This window comes from Pipistrellus kuhlii, unplaced genomic scaffold, assembly GCF_014108245.1.
Source record: "Pipistrellus kuhlii isolate mPipKuh1 unplaced genomic scaffold, mPipKuh1.p scaffold_m20_p_3, whole genome shotgun sequence".
Classification (NCBI taxonomy): Eukaryota; Metazoa; Chordata; class Mammalia; order Chiroptera; family Vespertilionidae; genus Pipistrellus; species Pipistrellus kuhlii.
This window is the reverse complement of record NW_023425529.1, coordinates 172,571,768-172,592,885: the sequence shown is the minus strand read 5'-3', so window position 1 is coordinate 172,592,885 and position 21,118 is coordinate 172,571,768. Positions and strand designations below refer to the sequence as shown.

General features: G+C 38.1%; 1 pseudogene; it reads left to right on the top strand.

The window, feature by feature from the left end:
• Nucleotides 1–641: 641 nt before the first annotated feature.
• The window catches only part of LOC118729723, a 34,483-nt pseudogene continuing 14,006 nt past the window's right edge, over nucleotides 642–21,118 (top strand).

Below are 21,118 nucleotides of genomic sequence, written 5' to 3'. Positions count from 1 at the left end.
CCCTATGCATGCCCCCTACTGGGGATCAAGTTGGCAACCAGGGCCTGTGCCCTGACTAGGAATGGAACTGTGACCTCCTGATTCATGGGTTGACACTCAGCCACTTAGCTACACGGGGAAGGCTGTAAGAGTTTTTAAAACAGAGCCCACAAGAATCCCTTGGAGAGAATTCAAGTGGTCTGCAAAAATTCTGTCTTTTAATTTATTAATCACTAACAGAAATTTAACAATTTCTTCCATTATATATGTAGGCACAACACACAGTAGTAATTAAGGGTATCTGTGATCTTGTCACCAATGGAAATTACAGGTATTTGCATATCACATTACAGTTGTTGCAGATATCTGGAAATGCAATTTATACTGTCTCACTATTTTAACATTAGAGTAATTACTAGGCCAGCAACTAGGGTTTTTAATTTAGTTAATGCAGAACCACATATGTCAGCAAATCACAACTTTTTCTTTTGATATTTTTACAATTGTATTTCAATTTAATTGTTGTCGTTTGTAATCCTGCATCTTCTGTAAAGGGTGGGGCAAAAGTAGGTCTATAGTTGTGAGCACAGGAAACACTCTGCATAAAAGCACAGTCCAGTCTGGCAGCTGGCTAGCTTAGCTTGTGTTCCCAGCAGTAATCCATGGGCCATGTGGAGGGAGGACTGGGGAGTGCAGGTCACAGAGCAAGTGAGAAACAGGAGCGCAAGAGCAATCAAGCAAAAGAGTAAGCAAGAGCAAGCTAGAGAGTGAGAATTATTTGTCTGGGGATTTTAAGCTAGAAGCTTAACCAATGATGCCTTCAGGAGTTCACAGGCTTGCAGTGGCTCCGCCCCTCTAGCCCATTACCTTTTTCCGAGTTAGACTATCAGACAAGCACTTTCCCTACATCACCCCAACTTCCCTGCCCATATGTCCATCTTCCTCTTTAAAAAAAAATAAGAAAAAAAAATATAATTGATTTTTTACAGAGAGGAAGAGAGAGGGATAGAGAGTTAGAAACATCAATCAGCTGCCTCTTGCACACCCCCTACTGGGGATATGGCCGTAACCAAGGTACATGCCCTTGACCAGAATTGAACCTGGGACCTTTCAGTCCTCAGGCCCACTTTCCATCCACTGAGCCAAACCGGTTTCAGCTGTCCATCTTCCTCTTTGTGAGATCTCTTCCCCCAGTGCTCTGCAGAGAATGGACAGACGGTTCACTGGGGAGTATGGAGTTGCTGCTTCCTGGTGAAGCTGCCCAGATGACCATACTTAACCATGTGTGGTCCCCCCCCACTTTTGCTCTATTTTTATTATTAATACTAACTAGCTAGTTATGACAGGAACACATCTATCATCTTTGTTCTTGCAGACATTATATTTTCAATGTAGCTGAGAGACCACGTATTTCAATTAAATAACCAATGCAAACTTTTCTAGCACCTAACAGTGTGCACTGTGACCAAAGTACATGGGAGAAACTGACTTTGAATTTCAAATAGATGGTGGTAACGCAACACCTCTCTTGTCACTTAAATCAACATTGCAGCCAATATATTTTAAACTTTAGGTTGATGGGGATTAACCCTACATCCCCCATGTGCAAGGTATTATATACTTTTTAAAAACTAGTTATTGTCAATGTCCATTGGTGGCACTGTGTCCCCATTTTGAGCTGCTCAGTGATCCATGATTATTTGACACAGATCTCCAAGCCTATCTCTCTCACTGTGCAAGGTTAACTGACTAAGGTAGAAGTGTTTTAGAACAAAAAGGCTTTGAGGCAGACAAACGTTTCCTTCTCTTCCGGCATTCTTATTTTCTTCATACCCAGTATTCTTATTTCTCGTAGCACCTACTGTGGCATTAATGTTGCCTCCCAACTTCGTGTTAGTGATATCTGCCAAGCAACAGGATGTGTGAATAGGCTGTAAACTTGTGTCAATAAGCTCCCGAGTCCCATAGTTGCTTAATCGACAGCGTTTGATCAATGTCAATCTTTGGTGACATCGTTATAGCCTTTGCAATTATAAGTTACTATTTAAAACAGAAAAAGAAAAAAATAATTCTACAATAGACAATGAATTACTTCATTGACCTGATGAGATAGTAAGAGGCAAATTCTTTCATCTGAAAACTAAGGCATTGAGCCCTAGCTGGTTTGGCTCAGTGGATAGAGCATTGGCCTGCAGACTGGAGGGAAAGTGCCTGGGTTGCAGGCTCCATTGCCAATGGCGTGCAAGAGGCAGCCAATCAATGATTCTCTCTCACCATCAATGTGTCTGTCTTTCTTTCTTCCTCTTCTGAAATAAAAAATTTTAAAAACCCAAGGCATCAAGAATAAGGTAACTAGGTCATCTTCGGCATTTAGAGAGGTTCAGAGCAAGAATACTCAAAATTATGATATTTTAGTTTAAAGGATTTGGGTTATTACTCTCTTACTAATTCAATGCCATTGAATATTTGAAAAGTTAAAAAATACCCTTGAAATTCATTAAACATTAAGGAATAAACAAATTTCCAGGAAAGAAACAAGTGATAGGAGCATCTGGGAGACATTAACATAGTAACCCCACCATTTCTTACTTTCCCCCACCCTCTACCGTGAAGTCACTGTTTCACATAGCTTGGAGTTTGTGAACCATGCCAATAAGTATTTATTTTAATCACGGTTCAGTTTAAAGTATTTTACTGGTTTGGGGAGATGAGAATAGGAGGAGGAGGCTCACCTTTATTTTATGATTTAGGTTTTCAATGTAACTTTGTTATAGGTAAGCACTATGCCCTCCATTTCATGGACTTTGTTGGCTGTCAGTCAGGACATGAGTGAAGATCCTCCTTTAGAGAGTAACCACTTTCTGACATTAACTGTGTCTTGATGGAGAGCCCAGCGTGTGAGTTATACGTTTTGGCCTGTGAGCTGTGAAAGATGACTTAGAAAAGACAGCCTTGGAGAACTGACTGAGGAAATGCCGCTGGCAGCAGTAGTCCTGAACAGACTCAGCTCACTTCTATTTTTGGCTCCTCTTCAGATGTCCAGACTGGTACAAGCCAGACACCAACCTCATTTCTTATGGCTCCTATTGCAATGAATTTGACATCTCTTTTCTTCCTGAGAATGTGTGGGGCCAGTTAGGTGAGAGCAGAGATAGAAAAGGGAAAGGAGTTGTTTTAGGAAATCTCTACAGTAGTGCCCAGAAAGAGGTACAAATGAAATAAAATGGAACAGGAAGGTAGTAGAGAAAAAGGGATTAGGGGACGAAAAAAGCATTTGGCACAATTTGAAAATATTTCTGAAGAAGTTTAGTAGTAAAGTACTTTAAGAATATTGAATAGGAGGAGCAAGGTTAAAAAAAATCCATATGATACAATAGAAGCTATAAAGAAAGGGGAAAGAACATGAAATATCTTAAACTAAGCTTTATGCCAACACTGAATACTTACTTTGCTTCTCTATCATTTGTCCACAGTCTCCTAGGGATGGGAGATAAAAGTACATGCCAAAAAATGGATTTAAAAAAGATCAATAAGGAAGACATAAAGAGATGAGAAAGAATGAAGTAATGGGATTTAAAAAATATTCTTGGCAAGGACCTTTTTTCCCCCCATAAGAACTTTTTTTTTTCCTAGGCAATGAAGTTATTGATAAAATTGAAAATGCCATCTTAAAGGCTATGTTACTGAGGTAATGATTGTGGGATTTATATATTTAGATGATAGGCTATTAGAGCTCTAAAGGACACTAAAGATCCTTTGGCCTACTGTCCATTTTAGAAATGGGACCAGAAGCTTGGAGTGATTTTTCCAAGGTCAACTAACAGTCACCCAGGAACTGAAATTCTGGTTCTCAGTTTAGGACTAAAGACCATGGTAATTTATTTCCCTTCTTATACTAAAGTAATGAGGAAAATAAAGGTTATATGGTTTATTGACTTGCTTGAGGTCAATTAACACATTAGAAGCAAACATGTGCCTAGACCCAGTCTCTTGATTTCTCATCCAGAGCAAGAGTTTACTTGCTGTGACACCATCATTGTTTCAAAGGTTGGGCAGGAAGCTTATTAGGGGGTTGTCTTGGAAACAACAACTATGGAAAGGAAGGGAAGAAATCTGAATTGGGCACTGGGGAAAATTGAACTGTGACACATCTAATGAATGTCATAGGTGACCCAGGGATAGTCTGAGGCTGAGGTGGCCCTTGGGGACTGTCATGAGTTGAGACAAAGGGATCCATGACCTTGAGCAAGGACACTCTCTTCAGCCAAAAAACCTTCACAAAAAGGCCTGAAAGCTAAAGACTGGCATCTGGCAGCTGTTTCAAGAGCTGGTAGAATAAGATCTTCATTACATCTTGGCAGCATGTAAGTGACCTGCTTGCATCTCTTGAATTTACTTCTTTTTATATATAAATACTAGGAATCAATCTTCCAGAATTCCAGGGGCTTTCTTTTCCTGGAGGAATGGTATAAGAATAAGGTTGGTATGATAAACAGGCACCCTTGCTTGATGCAGCTAGTTTAAGATCTCAAGTGATATTTACCACTTGCTTCCTCTACTATCTACTCTTAAATTCCCCTCATACTCTCTGGTCTTGGTGGCTTTCCTAATGACATGACCCTGACCATCCTGAGCTTGTACTCACCATGCCCTATTCCAGCTGTAGTTATACTTGTGCATTTACCATTAAGCTTAGGCAAGTGGATCACATGGGTGCCAAACATCTCTTCCTGTCCTCATTATATATAACCGCTACTTCCTCTCAATGATTAGGGTTTATTAATACTGCCAAGATGATGACTTCTTTTATTATGAGATTGTCACCTGGCCTGAGGAGCCTGAAATGATCAGGTGCCAGCCAAAACTATAGTGCAATTAGAACATTTCTGTTTGTTCCTTGGGGAAAACATTCTCCCTTTGGGAAATAGGACCTCAAGTTATGTAGTTCCCAGAGTTGTAGGAATGGGAAACAAATTATCCAAGTGGGTCATTGGGAGTGGTGATAAATGGGGCCACTCTTGCTTGCATATCTCTTCATGGATCCAGGTATTCAACCAACTGGCACCACATAAAGATCATTGCTTTAGAATATACTATGCATTTTGGAGGATAAAGTTCAATATTAACAGTATTACTTCAGCTATACCTTCAGAAGGCTACTCCATTTGGCTAGCACCTTTTGTTTGGTGTGGTAGGTGATATGACTAATGAACTTATGGTGAGGTATTGGATACCCATTTCTTCAACTCCTTTCTTTAAAGTGGACCTCTTTGGTCTGAATCTATATTATACAGGATGATACCGGTAAATCAAACATGATAAGTTTTAAATAGTGTTACTAACTGACCTACTGTAGGCAGTAAAGCCAAATACAAACCCAGAATATGTGTCTGTCCCTGTCAAAATGCATTAAAGCTTCTTACAAGTTGAAAGACTCAATGCATTCAACTAATCACCAACTGGCTTTTTGTTCTCTTATAGGGATGGTGCCATTTTGGGAAATTAATCTTGTTTTTTGTTTGTCTATTTGTTTCTAGCAGATCGAGCACTCAATCAGATCAATAGCTTGGTTATCCTTATTAAGGGGAGGCCATGCTGTTGAGCCCATGCATAGCTTCTATCCTTCACACTATAACTATTTCATTCATATGTCCATTGTGTGTCACTGGAAAGTTTGATGACAGACACTGGAGGATGTCAATAGACAAAGTTATATTGTTTACTGAGTATTTAGTACCTCTTCCATGATGGACACTTCCTTATTGGTGTTAACATTTGGTACAAAGATCTTCATTCTTCATGCCCATTCCCACAGGTCTACCCAAATCCCTCTACCCCAGACCTTCATTTCCTGCCCTTGCAGTTTTTGTTCTTCTTAACTAATGACATACTAGTTAAGCCATATACCCCTGCTTATGAGTCCATGAACATTATAAACTTAGGACCTTTCCCTTTCTACACAAAGAACATGACCACATGCACTGTCTGAAGCTTTGCCTATTGGGAGGATTTCTTCTTCCCTGAAGTTAGGAGCCACCTCTAAGTCAGACTGTACTATAGCCTCCAATCATTTTCAGTTTTCACCCACATGCCAAGCCAACCTGTTTGCATACCAAACTTGAATATTTTTATCTTCTCTAAATTGGCCAAATGATTCCCCTTTATGGTGATAGGTGTGAGTCACCAGTTAACTGCCAGAGCAACAATAGTATGTGACTTCAGGATCTAAGCCATCTTCTCATGTAGCTTTCTTGTGTCTCCTGCTTCTATTAATGTTTGACCTTAGGTGTACCTCATTCACTTCATGATGTGTTGGTCTTGGACCTACCTAATCTGATGATGCTGTGGTCTGATATTTCTTAGCTCCTAATAAGCAGTTAAGGCCTCATGGTGATTTGTTGTATGCAGTGAGGTACTGCATTTCTACCTGGATTCACCAGTATCATGCCCAGACCTACATTTCAGAAGATGAATAAATATCTATTGTAGATGGCATGGCTTTACTCCAAAACCTAGACATCTGTGTTGTGATTCTTCCATTTGGACTTGCTATAAACACCTCATGGCACCTTTTCCTACACACAGATATCTCTAATGCTATGCCATACTGGTGGGTTATATTACTCAAGTGACAGGGATACCTGCACCAGAGTGTGGATTGCTATATATTCTTTTTCTGCTTTGGTCTTTATTCGAAGCTAGAAGCTTTTTTTGCCTCCTGGCTTATGATTTGTTGCTATATTACCATCAGCTATGGAATATGCTGCCTTCAGAATATGGAAGCACTTACCCAATGAGGTATTTCTTTCCTTGGGGCAGAAAGTGCAAACTGCAATAATCAGTCTTTTCTTTGGAGGAGATGTCCTCAAATGCCCAAGCTCAATAGATTTTTAAACATTTTACTGATATGACAGAATCTGAATCTTCATAGGGTTTATCTCCTAACTGGGAAGAGTGTATTTTACCTTGCTTACAATGTACTTGCTACTTCTTTTTCATTTTGTCCATTTTGCATTATATCTTAGATATAGTGGACCGATGAGATTTTCTGTAGTATGTCAAATGAATCAAGATCTCTTAAAACTATATTATGACAGAGAAGACGAGTTAACATACTCTTGGGCAATATTGCAGATGCATACTTTTACCCAACCCAAGTAAATGTGTGCTCTTTCTGGCCTTTTCTATTATGGTTAGAAAATAATTTCTTTTGGTCACATACCATGTGCCTGAGGTCATAGTAATAAGGACTAGGAGAGATGTCACATTTGGCAGCAGCTTCAGTTGGGCTATTACTATTTAGTTGGGATTTCAGTAGCCCATTGTTATCCCTCAGAATTCATCTGGTTTTTAAGGTGGGTGACTAATAAATTAAATGGAGATATGATGGGAGTTCATCACCTTTGTATTCCTTAGGTCTTTAATGGAAGCCATTAAATTTATACCAGTTTCCCTGGAATATGATTGCTTATAAGAGAGTGCTCTGGAAAAAATACCTATAAAAGGAAAGAAGTAAGAATGAGCCAAAGAAAAATTTGGGCTGAGATGCAATCTCAATGAGTGCCACTGTTGATCCATGAGGAGCTTTTGGTGTGGACTGGTCTTGCAGAGTTGTCCTGAGTTGAGACAAGGAGACTGGGCCTTTATACTCCTGTGTTGAGAAATCACCGAATGCAGGATGTCCAGGGAAGGAGCATAACCTTGGACAAGGCAGCTCTCTTCAACCAAGGCACTTCTCAAAAGAGGGCTGATAGCTGAGATCTGTATGCTGGTAGTACTTCCAGCAGCTGGGAGAATAGGTCCTTCATTCTTGAATGTGAACTGGGGCAGCATATCATGAATTATTTACCAAACAAAATATGGGAAACCTTCTATAATATGGTATGACCCTAAAAAGTATAATAATATCCTTTATAATAAAAGAGTAATATGCAAATAGACTGAACTGCAGAACAACCAAACAACCAATCAAAGCATAATATGCTAATGATATGCTAAGGCTGTACAACCACTTGCTATGATGTGCACTGACCACCAGGGGGCAGACAGTCAACTAGTCTACCAGTCACTGTGATCAGTGCGCTGACCATCAGAGGGTAAATGCTCTGACCAGTAGGTTAGCTTGCTGCTTGGGTTCAGCTGATCGGGATTGAGCGAGATGGGCCAGACATACCCTGGAGCCCTCCCACAGTCTTTTCCCAGTCCGATTGTGCACCAGTGGGATACCTCAGGCTGGCCTGTGCCCTCTTGCAATCTGGGACCTCTTGGGGGATGTTGGAGAGCTGGCTTTAGCCAATTCCGCAGGCCACTCCCCTTGGGAAGGCACCAGACACTGGTCTCATGGCTGGTGAGTGCTGCTTCAGCAGCATGAGCCTCTCCCAATTGATGGGGACTGGTTGGGTGCAAGCCCAAAGCAGGTACAGTGGGGCCAGGATGAACAAGAGTGGCAGGTAGGAGCTGCAGGAAACATTGGACTGCAGGATCCCTGCAGGCCACCCAGAGGGACCCCACCCATGCACTAATTTGGGCACCAGGCCTCCAGTATTTTATATATTTTTGAAAAGAAAGGTAGAGGCTTTAAGGATTTATAGCATATTTGAAGTGAAGGATAACAAAAGAAGTTGGAGTGGGGGAGAAAAGGAAATGTGGACAGTATACCTGAGCATGTACTGGAATATACTTCAACTATTCCATAATGTTAAGTGTCACTTGTTTTTCAGTGAAATGAAAGCCAGCCTAGAGCAACAAGTTTATGCTAGCCTGAGCCACATTTAGGCAATTTATGGGAAGTAGTTTATTCCAGACTCATTTATCAATCTACAAATACCATTCTCTTCTGAGTTCTGAGTCTGTTCAGTATGCTCATGATTAGTGGTACTCTTCAGTAGAGTATGACAATGGACTTGGGGTGGTGAACACTCAATAAAATATATAGATGATGTATTTTAGAACTCTATACCCAAAGCCTGTATCATTTATTAATGTCACCCCAATAAATTCAATAAAATTAAAAAGAATATAATTTTGATTTGTTGTTAGATTTAATTTCTTATGTTATTTAAAATATAAAAGGATGAATTTAATTAGGAATTTAAAAAGTGATAATTTATTTGAGAGGCCTTCTCTGACTTCCCCAATGAAGCAACATCTTTCTCATTATTCCTTGTCTCATTACCCTTTTCATTTTGGTATTCATCACTATCTGATATATAATATTTTTGGGAGGAATGACTGAATCTTCCACCTCCTTTTGAAATGTGTTTCATGGAAGCAGAGAATTTATCCACTTTGTTTATTGCAATGTCACTAACATCTAGAAAAGTAGGTTATACATGGTGGATGCTCAATAAATGTTGGATAAAAGATAAATCAATGAATATGAGTCATACACTATTTGGTTAATAGACTTCTCTGCTTTTGGGACACATATTGTTAAAGTTAAGGTCATAAATTTGATTAAGAATTAATGATTGCTTTTGAAGAATTCGGACTGAAATTGCTGTAACTTTTCATCTATGAGAGTTACTGGAGTTGCAGTCAGAAGAATTAACTATGGTTAATACCTCATTAAACACTTTAATGTCAGTAACCAGAGATATTAATATTTCATCAATTGTTCTGATTTTGTAGCTCTTAACAGCTACTGTAGCATTGATGATGATGATGATGATGATGATGATGATGATGATGATGGTGAAGCAGATAATATTCATTGAACATGATTTTTGCTAGTCACAGTGTTAAGAGTTTGGAATTCATCAACTTATGTGAGGTTCACTACAACCATATGAGGAATAGTTGATCATTTTGCTAATGTGAAAGCTGAGGTGTAGAGAAGTAAATGTCTAAAGCCATACACTCCGCACCGGTGGTGGAACCAGCTTTTGAACTGGGATGGGACTTCCACCAAAGTCTGTGGTCTTACCTACTATGATATTCTGAAGCAGTAGTGAGGCAAGAGAAGGGAGAAGAAAGAGATATAATTTGAAGGAAAATAAATCCCATACTTCCCTTTCAAAATAAGGAGGTAGGGAGGGAATATTTGAATGTATTTAAGAAACATCATGTGCAAATAGGTAACCATTAGGCACAAAAAAATTTGGCAATTTCAGAACACTATTTTGAGGTTGGATATCCAGAATTTTGGGTAGAATAAGAAAGAAGCTTCTATATTAATTGAGATTGGGAAGTGGACAAAGGATATATCAGAAAGAAGGGACAATAATGTTCACATATCATCAGAAGTAAGGTCTGTAAATAATGTGTCTAATCATTGTAGTAAAAAACCCTAGTGGTTAATTAAACTTCACTCTCTAAGTAGGATATTGCAATAAATTGGAAAATTAATAAAACATATGTATCTAAAAAGAAACAATTTATTTCAAGAATTTTGTTAAACTGAATGTTATGGAACAATAGTGGTACTTTATTCCAACATTCCTTATTCCTATATACTCTTTACCCACATTCCCTAATTGCTTACATTTTCCACATTTGTTTTATCTCTTACATATACATATTCATATACATATACATATACATAGTCATCATTATTGTTATAGCTAAAGAACTAAATAATTTGAGAGTAAATATCAGGCCTAGTAACACGTATTTCCTAAGAACAAGGAGATTATTTTATCTACCCACAATATAATGATCAAATTAATAAAAGTTAACAGTGATGAAATTTTAACATCTTATATATGATCTATGTTTAAATTTTACCAATTATCCCATTGGAAAAATAATTTATTTATAACACCCCTCCCCCTTTTCTGGTATCCAATTCCAGTATCACATATTGCATTTAATTGTTATGCTGTTTTGCCGTCTTTAATTTAGGTTTCCTTAGTCATTTTTGCTTATATAATATTAACATTTTTTGTTAAGTTTTTGTTGATACACAATATTAGTTTCAGATGTGCAAGGTAGTGATTCAACATTTATTAGTTTATGAAGTAACCTCCATGATAAGTCCAGTGACCATCTGTCACTGTATAGCTATACTGATATTATTGACTATATTCTCTGTGGTGTACATTATATCCATGTGATTTATTTATTTTATTATTAGAAGTTTGTACCTATAGATTAGGGGTGTCGAACTCAATCAGAGAAGGGACCAAAATCTAAAATCCAGCCTAAATCGCGGGCCGAATGGTTTACTGAACAGTCATAAACTGTCATTGTGATGGAAACGCAGCAGAGTGCAGTGATGACAGTGCAGTGCGGGCCACATTGCAAGGCCTGGCAGGACGGATTTGGCCCGCGGGCCTTGTGTTTGACACATGTGCTTTAGATGAATGGATATATAATGGAATATTACTCAGCCATAAAAGGAATAAAATCTTGCCATTAGCAAAAACATGAATAGATCTAGAGGGTATTATGCTAAGTGAAATAAATCAGACAAATACAAATACCATATGATTTTACTTATTTTGAAAACTAAACAAAACAAAACAGCAAACAAATAAATAAACAAAAAAACAAACAGAAACAGACTCATGGAATCAGAGAACCAACTGATAGTTGCCGGAGGGGAGGAGAGTGAGGGGATGGATGAAAACATTAACATTTTTAAAGTAGGCAGGCCAGAGCCAGTTCTATAGAGTGAGTCTTAGTTTGGGTTTGTCTGTTTTCTCATATAGATACTCATGTTGTGCATTTTTTACATAAACTTTATTATGTGATGCTGTGCCCTTCTGTGTGTATAACTTTAGGGCTGTCAACTTGTATCAATATTAGTGAAGTTGACTTTTCTTTTCTTTTTTTTATTAAATTATTATCTGTGTACATATTTTAACATTGCTCCCCCCCATACATACCCTCCCTCCCCAGAGTTTTGTGTCCATTGGTTGTACTTATATGCATGTATACAAGTCCTTTGGTTGATATCTTATCTCCCCCAGATCTCCCTACTCTCCCTGCTGTAATTTTACAGTCTACTTGTTGCTTTACTGTCTCTATATCTATCTTTTGCTTTGTCAGTTTATAATGTTTTTTAATATTCATAGATGAGTGAGGCCATGTGGTATTTCTCTTTCATTGACAGGCTTATTTCACTCAGCATGATGTTCTCTAGTTCTATCCAGGTTGCTGCAAATGATGAGAATTCCTTCTTTTTTATGACAGCATAGTATTCCATTGTGTAGATGTACCAAAGTTTTTTGATCCAATCATCTGCTGACGGGCACCTAGGCTGTTTCCAGATTCTAGCTATTGTAGATTGTGCTGCTATGAACATAGGGGTGCATATATCCTTTCTGATTGATGTTTCTAGTTTCTTGGGATATATTCCTAGGAGTGGGATTACTGGGTCAAATGGAAGTTCCATTTTCAGTTTTTTGAGGAAACTCCACACTGTTCTCCACAGTGGTTGCACCAGTCTGCATTCCCACCAGCAGTGCACGAGGGTTCCTTTTTCTCCGCAACCTCGCCAACACTTGTTTGTTGATTTGTTGATGTTGGCCATTCTGACAGGTGTGAAATGGTACTGCATTGTTGTTTTGATTTGCATCTCTCAGATAATTAGTGACTTTGAGCATGTTTTCATGTGCCTTTTGGCCTTCCTTCTGTCTTCTTTTGAAAATATTCTATTTAGGTCCATTGCCCAGTTTTTAATTGGATCATTCATCTTCCTTTTATTTAGTTGTATAAGCTGTTTGTAGATGTTGGAGATTAAACCTTTATCAGTGGTAACATTTGCAAATATGTTCTCCCACACAGTGGGCTTTCTTGTTGTTTTGTTGATGGTTTCTTTTGCTGTAAAAAAGCTTTTTATTTTGATGTAGTCCCATTTGTTTATTTTCTCTTTAGCTTCCATTGCCCTAGGGGCAGTATCAGTGAAGAAGTTCTTTTGGCATATGTCTGAGATTTTGTTGCCTGTGGATGCTTCTACAATAGTATTTTTATGGTTTCCCGTCTGATGTTTAAGTCCTGTATCCATTTTGAGTTTATTTTTGTGTATGGTGTAAGTTGGTGATCTAGTTTCATTCTTTTGCATGTATCTGTCCAATTTTCCCAACAATATTGGTGAAGTTGACTTTTAATCACTTGATTAAAGTGTTATCTGTCAAGATTAACATTCTAAACATACCATGTTCCCTCTGAAACGAAATAAACTGTGGAGAAAAACAGTGTTTAAATATCCCAACAGGCTTTTACACAGTGATTTTGGTATCCATTAATAATTCAATGATTACTATATATATTAAAATTTTTCTAACTCCAGGAGGATCCAAGATGGCTGCCCAGGTAGACACCTAACCGCAGCCGCACACAGCAATTTCAATAAAATACAACTAAAATATAGAATGGACATTACCCAGAATTACAGGAAAGTTGACTGACTGGAAATTCTACAACAAGAAGCAAGGAGAAAACCAGAAGGAAGCACGGAGGAGCTGTAGAAGCCTAAGGCTGCGCGTAGCGCGGAGAGGACGGAGCCGGAGAAGAGGGCAGCTGGGTGCCTGGCTGGCATTCCCTAGAGGGAAGGAGATAAGCTCTGACTGTGCTGGGCCCCAGTTCCGACTGCTCTGAACCCCAGTTCTAGGCCAGACCCCGGGGAACCCAGGCTTATCCAGAGGGAGCTGGGCTGTGAGGCGGAATCCTGGGGGAGCAGCGAAAGGAGGTCCTGGCGGCGTGCACATTGCGTGCAGAGAAGGGACGGTTGGCTGTGCCACGGGATTGCCCTGGCGGGAAGGAGACAGGGGTTCCAGACTGCTCTGAACGCCACCTTCAACTCTACTTCCAACTGAAATGAACCCCAATACCAGGCTCATTGGGGGAAAGCCTAGACTGTTTGGTAGCAGGCGAAAATCGAAGGCACCTTTCTCTCAGAGGTGCTTGCAGCCAGTACTGAAGGACCCTGGGGATTACTGAGACCGCATAGGGCGAGGCTGACAGAAGCCAAGGCTGTCGGCTCCACCCTGAAACCCCGCCCCATCTGTAGCTGCAAAATGCAACAACAAAATAGATAACAAACAAGAGAAATGGAGGACAAAAAGCAACTGGATATAGAGTTCAAATCTATGCTTATAAGGTTTTTTAAGAATTTCCTAGAAAAGATCGATAAGACCTAGGAGGATATGAAAAGAGATCAACTAGAATTAATAAGGAATCAATAAGAAATGATAAGGGATCAACAATAAATAAAGAATACATTGTCTGAAATAAAAAAAATATTATACAGAGTCCTAAAAACAGAATGGAAGATCGCAAGAATCAAGTCAAAGATTTGGAACATAAAAAGCCAGAAGACACTCCTCCACAGAAGCTAGAAGGCAAGACAATCCAGAAAATTGAAGATAATGTAAGAAACCTCTGGGACAACTTCAAGCGAACCAACATCAGAATTATGGGAGTCCCAGAAGATGAGAGAGAGCAAGATATTGAAAACATACTGAAAGAAATAGTGACAGAAAACTTCCCCCACCTGGTGAAAGAATTAGACTTACAAGTCCAGGAAGCGCACAGAACTCCAAACAAAAGGAATCCAAAGAGGACCACACTAAGACAAATCATAATTAAAATTCCAAGAGCAAAGGACAAAGAGAGAATATTAAAAGCAGCAAGAGCAAAGAAGGTAGTTACCTATAAAGGAGCACCTATACGATTGTCAGCTGATTTCTCAACAGAAACCATGCAGGCCAGAAGGGAATGGCAAGAAATATTCAAGGTGATGAATAGTAAGAACCTACAGGCAAAGCTATCAGTCAGAATCGAAGGTCAGATAAAGAGCTTCACTAATAAAAAAAAGCTAAAGGAGTTCATCAACACCAAACCAGAATTATATGAATTGCTGAAGGGGGTTCTTTCAGAAGAGAAAGTAAATAAAGATAAATATTATGAACAACAAATACGTAACTATCAACAAGTGAATCTAAAAACCAAAGAAATTAAAAAAAAAATCTGATGAACAATATTAACTATTGAATATAATAGAATCAGAGGTATGGAAGGGGAGTGAACTGATGATTCTTGGGGAAAAGGGGATAGGGGGATGTGGGAAGAGACTGAACATAAACTGTGCACTTATGGATGAGGACAATGGGGAGTGGGGAAAGGGCAGAGGGTGGCGTGGGAACCTGGTAGAGGAGAGCAATGATTGGGGGGGGGGGAGGGAAGGAACATTTGTAATAATATGAACAATAAAAATTTATTAAAATTTTTTTTTCTAACTCCTCTTTTATTCCTTCTAGATTTATTAGTTGGCATTTTCCCTATCATTTTTTTTTTTGAGCAATTTTCTACTTTCTGGCACAATCAAGTATTCCAGACTCATCTTGTACTTTATGACTTCTAACCCTGGAATCAGCTATTTCTCCAAGTAGTCCTAGTTATTTTATTGGGTAATGGTATTTTGAAATCAAGATTTGGGTGCTAGGTGAGCTCATTGCTATTGAGGTTCATTGCACATCCAAACAGTTTAATGTTGTTATAATGGGACATTTGTTATGAACACTAACTTAGTGAACATTAAGGGTACATCATTTGGGATTAACTACCAGTTACAAAGAGTTAAATTCTAGTTGAAATAATGATCATAAAAATTCTTATCAGTTTAACAAGCAATCTATAATAATAAAAGCATAATATACTAATTAGACCGGATGTCCTTCTGGAAGAAGCAGGGGTTGCAAGGGAAGCCTGGGTCCAGGGAGCCTGCTGGCAGCTGGAGGGAAGCCCTGGTTCAGGGAAGCCAGTGCCAGCAGGCCACTGGGGGAAGGAAGGCTTACTCTTGCAAGAATTTCATGCACCGGCCTTCTAATCTATAATGATAAAAGACTGCAAAGTCACCTGGAGAGAAACAAATCTCCTTTCCCAACTAAAGAGCAGTTGGTTGGTTACTCAGACTCTATAATATTAGATTTATGAGATTATGTTCTTTATCCTATAACTCTAGGATAGCATCAAAGGTAGCATTTTCATGACACTAACAATATGTAAGGAAATAAAGAAATAAAAAAAGCATAGGTTGTTAATGTTCTAGAACAAGTTTTAGTGTAAGTATAATAATACATTTGAAAGTATTGCACTTCTCTACATTTTTCTCTATTGATTAAGGTGTTTGAGGTTCTAAAGAATCAGTTGGCTAAATTTGTATGCTCCAAATTGTTTAAAGAGACTTAAGTTTATAATAACAATGAACATATTTTAAAATTAACTTATAAAAATTATTGTAAATGCTTTAATAAATTAAACATTCAAGAAATGTAACTAGTAGGGGAGGGTGGGGGTAAGGGGGAGAGATCAACCAAAGGACTTGTATGTATGCATATAAGCCTAACCAATGGACACAGACAACAGCGGGATAAGGCATGAGTCGGGGAATGGAGGGGTAATGGGAGAATAAGGACACATATGTAACACCTTAATCAATAATCAATAAAGAAAATTTTAAAAAGAAATGTAACTAGGAGTGAGTGTTATACATGCACAGAAGCCCCTTGATACAAAAAAAATATGTTGAGAAATGAATCAGTGTACCCTGAACTGTGGCAGAGCATTGCAGTATTTACCACTATTGATATTTTTGTTTTCCCTTATAAGGTTGAATAAAATGTCAGAATACACACAGATCATAGATTATCAACTTTGAGAAGAACCTTAAATGTCACATGTTTTATTATTTGGACCCTTAGCACAAATGAAAAAATTGAAACACTAGCTAAGTTTTCTTCAAGTACTAAAAGATAGTTTAAGATACTTCCCTATGTTTCAGCCCCTCAAACTCTATAATTCCTCATGGATTGATAATAAAGATTAAGGGACTGTCTCACTGCAATTGTGTCCTAAATCTCAGACACAGACTTTGAGAAGCCTTAGGAGAAACAATGAATTACAAATAGATGCTTGTTCTGCTGTTTCTGCCAAGGTGAAAAAAAGAAGAAGAGAGAATTAGTTTAATTGTTGAAAATGAAACTATAATAAAGCTATTGCATAGAAACTAGGGTATACAATGGGAACATCACAATTATTACTCAGGATAGTTGAAATTAAGCTCAGCCTGGAGGCAGGGAATTAAACCAACTGATCCAGCAAGGTCCCATCAGCCCTTTGGCTGTGAAACTAAATTGAGAAAGTATTATTGTTTTTAATTGGCTCCCATTTGACCTTATTAAAAGTTAAATGTGCTTTTATCCTAACTTTTTATCCTCTTGACATTTCTTTCCTTGTATTTTGTAGGTCCTTTTGTCTTCCTTCATCATATTTTCTTCTTACATTGTACTGTTTCCTTCTGGAAAAATATGGTGTGTCTTCTTGCCACTTATTAAAGGGAACAACCGCAAAACATTCTTGAGTATCTAAATTGACTTTATTAGCTGTGTGACTGAAAGAATTATATGAGGTAATTATTTCCCACTTCTAGAGACCTTGGCCAAGTATTTTAATAATTGCTTACAAGAATGTTTGCCTTTATAATGTAATCTGTTTGAGAGCAAGTGCATTTCTTTTCATCTTGCTTCTCCAATAGCCTGACACAGAATAAGCTCTCAATAAATGTTTATTGAATGAATTGATCATTGGTATTATATTATAGTTGTTTATTCAAGTACTCATCTCTTTTGCTAGATTGAATTAAAAATAGGAATCAAATCTTATTCATCTTTACACTACCATTTTTCACATTTATGTTTATGTAGTAGATATTTAAAATTTTGCAGTGAATAAAGGAATTAAAAAAGAAATGAGACAGAGTAGAAGAGGATCTCCTTCTTACTTAAGGGATATGGGAAACTACTCCCTCCAAAATTATCTTTCTTTCACATTGTCAATAATGTGGGCAATTCCACTGTAGGTTTATCCACTGTTTGCCACTAGGGGTGGGGTGGGGGTGGGGGTCCTTCATAAAGTAAGTTCAGAATTTGGTAAGAACTCAAGATCATTGTTAGAAGTGCAATTACTTCTTCATGGAATGTGATCACTGGTGACCCAAAGAGAAAGAAAATGATTAATATGGGCAAAAGACACTGAAAGAGGAAGTTTTGCTACTATTATATATAATGTTGCTGTAGGTCAATCTGAAAGTAAGATGGAAAGACTTTGAGATAGTCTAGTCTAGTGTGTAAATATTAAAACCAGAAAGGAAATTTCATATGTAGCAGTATTTCTATGGGACTAATGAGGAGAGTAATTTTAATTTTAATTACAAGGCAAACATATAAATGATAAGCTTCATTTTTCATAAACAAAAATAACAAAATTATTTTTGAGTGCTTGTTGTGTCCTAAGAACTGTGAGAGATACTGTGGGTATAGAAGTAAACAGCAAAATTTTTCACTATACTAAAGAGTTTAACAGCTCATAGTCAAGATTGATATTGAGTAAATATCACCAAAAACTCACCCAAAAAACTAAATATTTACAGTTGAAAAAGCAAATGTGGGGAAAATGGCTGGTATTATGATACACATAATTAAAAGACCAAAGTTGATTCTTCCAAAAGATTAATGAAATTAACAAATCTTTAGCTAGATTTACTAACAATAAATGAAAGGGGAACATTATAACCAATTTTACAGAAATAAAAAAAATACTATGAATAATTGTACATCAACAAGTTGGATGAACTAGATGAAATGGATAAGTTATTAGAAACATACAACCTTCCAAGACTGAGTCATGAAGAAACAGAAAACTTGAAAACATATATAATAAGTAAACTGAGTGAATAAGTAATCAATAGCCTTCCAACAAAGAAAAGTCCAGAACTGTATGGCTTCTTCCATGCATTCTATCAAACATTTAAAGAAGAATCAACACCAAATCCTCTCAAACTCTTCCAAAACACTAAAGATGAGGGAATGCTTCCAAACTTATTCTCTGTGGTCAGTATTACTTTGATACCAAAACCAGACAGACCCACAACAAAATAAAATTATAGATCATATTTCTGCTGAATATGAATGCAAAAATTCTTAACAAAATATAAGCAAACAAAAAAAAAAAAATAAGCAAACAGAAATGAACAGCATATTAAAAGGATTATACACCATGATCTAAAGGGATTTATTCTTGGAATGTAAGGATACGTGAAACATAGGCCTAACATACAAAAATTGATCAATGTAATACATCACATTAAAAAAATGAAGGGGGAAAAAAACCATAATCATCTCAATTGATGCAGAAAAAAAAACCATTTGACAAAATTTACACAATTTTCATGATAAACTAACCCCCCCAAAAAATAGTAATAGAAGAAAACTACTTCAACATAATAAAAGCCATATATGAGAAGCCCACAACTACATATGTAAAATATGAAAGGTAAAACACTGAATAGTATTATTTTACATTTTAACAATTTATGTAAATGGCATATTATTCTTTATTATCATTTGGTAATTTGCTTTTCTGCTTACTTCATATTTTTGAGAGGAGAGCTTTGCAGTCCCTGAAGTAAAAATTATGAATTTTCCTGTTGATATTCATTTTTAGAAAATATATAGTAATATAACATACAAATCCTATATAATAAAAGGCCAGGGACCGTAAACATAATGACCAGAATGTCCATTATGAGGTGCATTGACCACCTCTTGGTTCCTCCCCCACCACCTCCCCATCTCCTCCACTGCTGCCCACAGGTGAACAGGGAACTAAGTGGGTAGATGGCGGCAGGGAGGGACTGGACACTGGTGAGCTGGCAGAACAGCTGATCTCTTGGTCCCTCCCCCTGGCCTGCAGGCTCCAATGGATCCACAATGGTAAATGGGGAAACCTGGGTGGGTGGCTGGAGGACTGGGATGGCTATCAGGCCATTGGGATCCCCAGCTCATCCCTGGCTTACTTGGGGGCTTAGGCTGGTGGACTTCACCTCCAAGCAGGCACCAACGACTTCACCTCCATGTGCATGTGCCAGGCTGTCCGCTGATGGAATGCCCTGCTCTTTTAGTTGCATCCTGTGCCCAATAACATATCTTCATCATTGTATAGAGGTTTTTGTTTATTTTAGCATTTCCTTATTTTCTGGTACTACAAGGCACTCCAGGCTCATCCTGTGTATTTCCTGTGCCAACCCTAAAACTAACCCTTTTTCCAAGACTCCCTGGTTTCTTTTATTGGAGAACTGAATTGAAACCAAGATCTGGGCACTAAGTATGATCACTGCTACTGGGATATCTTTGCTTCTATGCTTTCTAGGGGCAAAAGAGCAAGGAAATATGTGTGTATTCTAATTTTCTATGTAGACATAGCTATAAGTATTGCCCAAGTTCAAACTGATGTCTCCATTCTAATCCAACACTGCATGGATGATAGCCTTTTTCTCTTGTCTTTCTGTAACTTTCTAATTTAATAGTGAGAAACCTGGCTCCTATTTGTCATCTATTTCTTAGTTGTACAGTTCTGGTATCTATATAATAAAAGGTTAATATGCAAATTGTCCCCTCAACTGGGAGTTCGACCAGGAGTTCTATGGGAATTTGGCCAGGGGATGGGACCAGCTGGCCAACCACCTGCAGTCCCTCCCCAAGCCAGCCTTGCCCCTGATTACCACCCCCACAACCCTGATCTGGGGTGGGGCCAGCTGGCTAACTGCCTGTGCTCCCTCCCCACTGCTGGCCAGCCCCAATGGCCCAGATCATGCAGGCAGGCCAACCTACCATGGCCTCTCCCCCCCAGGCTCGATAGCCTGATGGCCCTGATTGGGGCAGCCAGCTTCCCATAGCCCTTTCTCCAAAGCTGGCCAGCCAACCTCCCATGGCCCTGATCAGCCCCAATCACTGGCTAGGCTGAGGGACCCTACCCATACACGAATTCATGCCCTGGGCCTCTAGTATATATACATATATTCTTCAGCATTGCTAACCTGCACCCCATGTGAAAAAATATTATCAACTTGAATACAGAGTTTGGGTACATTCTTATAGACTCTGTTCATTTCTGAAAGTTTTTCCAGATTTGTAACACAGATTCTTTTGTCATATTGTGCATTTCATACTGGGATTTCCTGAACTCCTAAACGATGTTTAACATTTGCATATATTAAAGTTTACTATTTGTTCTGTAAAGTTCTATGGGCTTCAACAAATGCATAGCACCTTACTGTATATCTATCTGTATAGCACCATACAGAATAGTGTCACTGCTATATATATATATATATATATATATATATATATATATATAT